This window comes from Gymnoscopelus braueri (assembly GCF_963280865.1).
Source record: "Gymnoscopelus braueri genome assembly, chromosome: 20".
Taxonomy (NCBI): Eukaryota; Metazoa; Chordata; class Actinopteri; order Myctophiformes; family Myctophidae; genus Gymnoscopelus; species Gymnoscopelus braueri.
The window spans coordinates 4367490-4374989 of NC_137622.1; positions in this window are offsets into that span (position 1 = coordinate 4367490).

The window sequence follows — 7500 nt, forward strand, 5'->3', positions numbered from 1 at the left end:
TTATTATATTATAAAACATGCATTAACCACTTTAGCCCTATTTTTATACATTCTGTAGGCTATTTAAAATAGCCGATCTACAAGCTCACAACGCGTCGGCATCGCAAGCTTGTAGATCTGCTATTTTCAAACATTACATTACTTTTGGTACTTTAAGTATATTTTGATACCAATACTTTTTGTACTTTTACTCAAGTAACATTTTTAACACAGGCCTTTTACTTGTAACAGAGTATTTTTATATTGTGGTATTGCTACTTCTACTTAAGTAAAATATCTGAGTAATTTTTCCACGAGAGAGAGAGAGAGAGAGAGAGAGAGAGAGAGAGAGAGAGAGAGAGAGAGAGAGAGAGAGAGAGAGAGAGAGAGAGAGAGAGAGAGAGAGAGAGAGAGAGAGAGAGAGAGAGAGAGAGAGAGAGAGAGAGAGAGAGAGAGAGAGGAGAGAGAAGAGAGAGAGAGAGAGAGAGAGAGAGAGAGAGAGAGAGAGAGAGAGAGAGAGAAAAGTACAATTATCGCCAAAAAATGCTTCCGCTTTAAGAACACGTGTGATCAGAAGACAAATATTTAGTCCGAACACAACACATTATTGTGGTTGGCTTATTAAAGAGCGCATCATCACTAATGCAGAAGTTTCATAAAATGTGAGAATCTATACACTGTAATATGTGTGTATTAAATAGGCATGCTGCAGTAGCAATTTGTGGAATTAAATTCTATTTAGCTTATTGCTGTGTGTGCAGTATGCTGCCGTGTGAATGGACTGCTTTGCTTTTTCAGGTGGATTTTTAAGAGCTCTAAATCTGCTCAATGCTTGAGCATGTCTGTGACAGCGCTGACAAATAAAACGGTTAAGTCTCCAGAACCGGGACCTGACAGGATCACCACGGAGGGAATTATGAGAGAAACAAGAAGCCAAATCCATTTGCTGCAGGTCAGAATCTATAACGCTATACTCTGTAATGATCCAGGGCTGAGGAAGGTCTGATAGATCAGACATGCGATAATATATAATATGATAGATTACAAATATCATATGTGATACATGTGTGTGTGTGTGTGTGTGTGTGGTGTGTGTGTGTGTGTGTGTGTGTGTGTGTGTGTGTGTGTGTGTGTGTGTGTGTGTGTGTGTGTGTGTGTGTGTGTGTGTGTGTGTGTGTGTGTGTGTGTGTGTGTGTGTGTGTGTGTGTGTGTGTGTGTGTGCGTGCTTTTTCTGGTCTTTCAATATTACTTTTTTATTGTTTGCTAATTTCTCAAAGCAGATCAAGTATACCAGTAAGCCAGTGTTAGTGGTGAAAGCAAACAAAATGTTTTTATCTGGTGTATAGCCTACCCCTGGCTTAACTGATTGTCTTCCAGAGGCTTTACTAGTTGCACACAATAGTATAACCTTCTACATGACCAAAAAAAAAAGGCAAAGGGTCCGTCTTTATGAGCTCCGTTGCCTCAACCACAGACAGGCCAGTCTCTGCCTCCCACCGAGTATGCTTTTGAACAGCACATTCAACCATGTACCAAAATTGGTATATGGTGCCACATGCACTGGGACACAGAATATCGCTTGAAGGAAGTTGTTTTAACATCCGTCGCCTCCAGGCTCACACAAAGACGAAGCCCTGCCAAATATGTATGTAATCTGCAATATGCTGATGCAGTCCTTGCACACAGCCCAAAGTCTATGCTCCACACTGTCCTGCCACTGCTCCCTCGACACCGAAAGACATACTCGCATCACTAAAGCTTCATCAGCCTTTGGATGCTTTTCGTCTTTGAAAAACACAACCTGAAGGTCAGCAACCAAGGTTGCCGTCTACAATGCGGTATGTGAGCCCATGTTTCTGCTCTACGGGTCAGAAACGTGGACTCAATACAGACGGCCGTTCACAAACCATGGAGGCCTTCCAAATCCGCTGCCTTCAGAAGATCCTCGGTCTTTGTTGGGAGGACAGGGCCCCTTACACAGAAATCCTGAAGAGCACCAAATCCATCTGTATTGAAGCAGCCGTGGCCAGACGACACCTGCGGTGGATAGGACACACCATCCCTGCTTGACCACCGCCTACCCCGCCAAGTCCTCTACGGGCAACTAAATGATGGCAAAGCGTGCCTCTGGCTGTCAAAAGAGGCAAGGACTACACCAAAGACCTTCTGAAGCGCACTTCTATCAGCCACCCACGCAGCTTGAAACTCTGGCACTTGACTGATCAGCTTGGCAGGTAACCTGTGCCAGACCAATCTCACAAATAAACAACAGCAAGCAGCAAAGAAGGTCAGAGAGGTGTGCCCAGCGACACCAGAGGACAGTCGCTCAGGCATTCTCCCAACATCCGGGCTCTCCTGCCCCACCTGTGGACGGATGATCATCATCAGCCTCAACAGCCACATCAAGTGGCACCAGCGGCAACGTTGCTGAAACACCCCCTTTCACCCCATGGAGCAAGTGTCATCATCGTGCACGATGGACGGCTAAGATCACCCATGTCGGGATCCGACAGATCGGGCTGATGACCTTGGAGACATTTTGAAGGACATTTGGAGGACATTGTTGTCATCTATACTGTGTCGGTTTGATTTGGAAAATGTGAATAAAGTCACCCCCCAGTTTTTTTATTTATGAAAATGCTCTTTTATTTCCCTCTGAAACATTACCACACCGACCTTATATTAGTAACCCTGTAAGACCTGAGGCCGATTATACAAATGTTCTGAAAAACTTATAGCAACGTATGTTTCTGTTCAGTGGTTCTCAAACTTTTTCATGTCAAGGACCCCCAAAATGATATATATTTGGCCACGGACCCCCATCTCAAAATATGTTGTTCCAGGGACCCCCAGAAGCAGAAGCAAAGATTTGAGGTAAAAGTGTTCGCTTTAGAAATGTGTATATTCAAAGAACTCAAACAAGCAAATAAAGTGTGTTATGTTAGCATTAGCAACAGGCTAATGCTTAGTGGTTTCAAGACAACAGGAAACTTGAATTCTCTTTGGTCTGTGGACTCTAATACGAGAATGACTCATTAGCTCTGATGTATTAAGGAAATAATGTCATTTTTTTTTTATTCTGTGTGTTTTCATACCGGTAGACAGTTGTTCACAGCAACCAAACCAAACCAAACCACCTGGAAAGGAAGTGAAGCTTACAGAACAGGAAGCAGTTCCTGGATATATAGAGTGTAGAAGTGTATTGCGCCCTCCAGTGGAAACAACATGCAACTACACCTCTAAATCACACATTTCTAGTAGCCCTATGACTCATAGGGTTACACACAGACTAACATACATTATGTTACACATAGCAATGTGGCATGTTACTGTTTAGAGCAACAACAAACACAGAGTCAACAAAGATCCAGGGGCATAGTTTAGGGTGCGTCTTGGTATTTAGCCTTATAATAATCATATACAGTAGCACATGTGTTACTAACAGCAGGCAGCGGTTCAGGGAAACAGCTGTTGATTATATCAATTGTTCAAGTTTTATTAGAAAACATCATTGCATAACAGTATGAACTAAAAAGTACTGTTCCTGAAGAAACAGTGTGGGATCGCTAAGAATGTTGAGCTGGTATTGAGTATTGATAGTGTTAGTAGTGTTATAGTAGGGTCATAATACAATGACATCAGTATTATGACGTCACTAGAATGGCATTACCATTCACTAGAATGGCATTATGCATTATGACGTCACTAAATGGCATTTCTCCATTGAAATTACCCCAAAAACGGGGGGAATAATGATAATAATAATAACTAGAAAATGTGCTCCTCGGAGCACAAGTCTCCGCCAGCAGACCCGTGCTATTTTAATAGCACGGGTCGTCTTGGTAGAACGGGTCGTCTTGGTAGACTGCGCGTGGTTTTTGGTGTTCTGCAGGGGCGACTGAATATGTAGTGTCTGCATCTAAAAGATGTTCTTCTTGAAGCAATGTGTCATATGGGAGTCGTCGTAATTGACTGGTTTGTTCAAATGCTTGTCTGTCATCTTCATTGTCTTGAACAGTTTCAGCAGTTGATTGGTGTGTTTGATCTATGTCAGTTTTCTCTAGTGCTACATAATGTATTTGATCAAGGCGGCCAATTGTTACAGTATTAAGACTTCGGCCTTGTTGTGGGATCAATTCAACTCTATAGTCCTCTTCTGTGTTACTGTTGTAGATGAGTATGCTTTCTTAGCTTTGGCCTTCTGCGCCTTTGCTTGGCCTTCTGCGCCTTTGCTTGACCAATGTCATTTGATGCTTCTTAAGTTTGCATAATGGGAGTTAGTTACATTGTGTGATCTCAGCCTCCTATTTATATATTTATATTACATATTGTGATGTCACGTAAAACTGACCAATGTTAGGTGTTCTCAGAGGAACACACACACGCACGGACGGGTGATTTGTACTGCAAGGTACTGTTGGTAGAATGTGCGTGGTTTTTGGTGTTCTGCAGGGGCGACTGAATATGTAGTGTTTGCATCTAAAGAATGTTCTTCTTGAAGCAATGTGTCATATGGGACTGGTCGTAATTGACTGGTTTGTTCAAATACTTGTCTGTCTTCTTCATCTTCATTGTTGTCTTGAACAGTTTCAGCAGTTGATTGGTGTGTTTGATCTATGTCAGTTTTCTCTAGTGCTACATAATGTATTTGATCAAGGTGGCCAATTGTTACAGTATTAACACTTCGGCCTTGTTGTTGTGGGATCAATTCAACTCTATAGTCCTCTTCTGTGTTACTGTTGTAGATGAGTATGCTTTCTTAGCTTTGGCCTTCTGCGCCTTTGCTTGACCAATGTTAGGTGTTCTCAGAGGGACACACACACGCACGGACGGGTGATTTGGACTGGAAGGTACTGTTCCAATCAAGACTGATTGATCCTGTCTTACCTCACTTCAAAAAGTAGAAGCTTTTTGAAGTGACACACCTATTTATAGGATTATATTTCGTCATGCGTCCCTCTAGCCAATCAAAGGCATTGGTGTCAACATATTGACACGTGTCACGTGGAGCTTGACCAATGTTAGCTTGGCTAACAATGTTTGCTCACATACAGCGGGACGAAGCGAAAACATACTCTCCACCTACGGCGGAGACAATAATAATAAATAGTGAAGATAATAATAAATAAAAAGGTTTCTATTACTTCTGGTAAACTTGTATGCCTTGGTGCCTTTGTGTGTGACTCACAGGTTGTGTGAGTGTCCTCTCATTCCTTAGATTGTAGAGATGTGTGTTTTTAGACAGGCCCTGGATCATTGGACTAGTCCAGGGGTAGGCAACCTTTATTATCAAAAGAGCCATTTTTGTCCGGAAAATGTATTAAAAATCTGTCTGGAGCCGCAAAATATGCTCGCTTTATTTATTTATTTGTGTGCTTTTTCTGGTCTTTCAATATTACTTTTTTATTGTTTGCTAATTTCTCGAGTCCATTCTGACCACAAGCAAAAGTGAAATGACAAATGCTTTCAACATGTCTCTCTGCTTTTATAGAGAATGTCCTTGTACCCTAAACTCGGTGCGTCAGCGAGGCTGGCCTTGGCCCGTTAGGTCCTCGTAGATTCAAAACGTCCTCCTCGTCTATGGCAGTGTTAATTTTGTTGACTAAGACTTAAGACTAAAAGACTAAAAGACTAAGATGTTGATATTTAGTCGACTAAGATTAGACTAAGACTAAACAATTTCAGATGACTAAAATAGGACTAGAACTAAATGGTGTGTTATTTAAAAGACTAAGACTAAATCAGAATTTGCTGTCAAAATTAACAGTGTTAATTTAATTGTGTTGACTAAGACTAAGACATAAATACTAAAAGACTAAAAGACTAAGATTTTGATATTTAGTCGACTAAGACTAGACTAAGAGTAAACAATATCAGACTAAAATAGGACTAAAACTAAACATGCTCTTATAAGAACTATATGACGTCAGCATCCATGACATTTCTCATCTCCATATTTGAATAAATCATCCATGACATCACTCCATCACCATATTTGGATACATCCGATACACTTCGACTCCTAAATCAATGGCTCTCAAAGTGGGGTCCGGGGACCTCCTAGGGGTCCAGAGAGTCCCCAGCAAGATAAGGATCAGTTAAACCATTTTAACCATGTTTTTTATTAATTAATTAATTCTTTATTTGGCTGCTCGTAAATAGCCGATCAACAAGGCCACAACGCATCAAGATGCGACGCATTGTGGGCTTGTTGATCGTCTGGGACGTGCAGAGAATGTTAGAGGGACAGGGTCTGAAATGTCTAAAAGGGCACTTTTGCCCCGAAAACAGCTGATCTACAAGCTCGCGCTGTGTCACGTTGTGAGCTTGTAGATCGGATTCTTTTAAATTTATGGGACCATAATTTACAAAAATGCATATCATGATAGTTGAAAGAAGACTTTACTAAGCTATGCCCGCCATCAGTGTTTAAATCAGTGGTGGACAAAGTACAAAGACTAACATATTTATTAATTCCCATTTCTGACAAGCAGCAAGCTATAGATGCTTCAAATAATTTGATTTACTAGTAGGACAAATGTATTTTACTGCCAAGAATAAACAGAAGCGCTTCATGAATTTGATCGTTTTCAGCGCTTCCACAGTCACTGTGTGAGTCAACAGTCTGGCTCGTGGTAATTGTTTCCCTCCCTAGAAATGTAGTGGAGCCAAAAAGTACAATATTTGTCTTTGAAATGTAGTGGAGTGAAAGAAAATACAAATACTCAAGTAAAGTACTGATACTCAAAAAAGGTTCTCAGCTACTGTCCACCACTGGCAGAAATACATATTGCATTGATATTTAAGTATTGTGTTTTGACACAATAATAGTTATGATTGCGTGTGTGTGCGTGTGTGTGTGTGCAACACCGCTTTCAAAACAAACTACAAGTTGATTCTGCGTCCTGCTCTGCTTGTGGCTTTGAAGGAAGAGAGGGAGCCAGACTTGCCAACACCCTCCCTCGTGTCGTCGGTCCCTCGGTGTGTGTGTGTGTGTGTGTGTGTGTGTGTGTGTGTGTGTGTGTGTGTGTGTGTGTGTGTGTGTGTGTGTGTGTGTGTGTGTGTGTGTGTGTGTGTGTGTGTGTGTGTGTGTGTGTGTGTGTGTGTGTGTGTGTGTGTGTGTGTGTGTGTGTGTGTGTGTGTGTGTGTGTGTGTGTGTGTGTGTGTGTGTCAGTCACAGACAGACAGACAGACAGACTCGACTCCATGTCCTCCCGGTGGGGGCTCCTCGCTGGCAGGTGTGAGTCAGTAGGATACAACAGCAGTGACAACACACAGAAATGTGTGTGGGGAGGAATTAATTGGCATAACGACTAAATTGGGGAGAAAAGGGGGGTAAAAAAAAGTCGCTAGTAGAAAGCCCCAAGGGACTCCGGTCAACCAGGTACAGGGTTTAAGTGGTTATCTTAGTGTCATTGCAGCCCATTGTTTATGCAGATGAGGCCAGGAAGGGCTGCCACGTATGACAAGGTGTGTGCATTATAAATATATCCAGCAGGTTCTCCTCAGCTTCACAAGGAA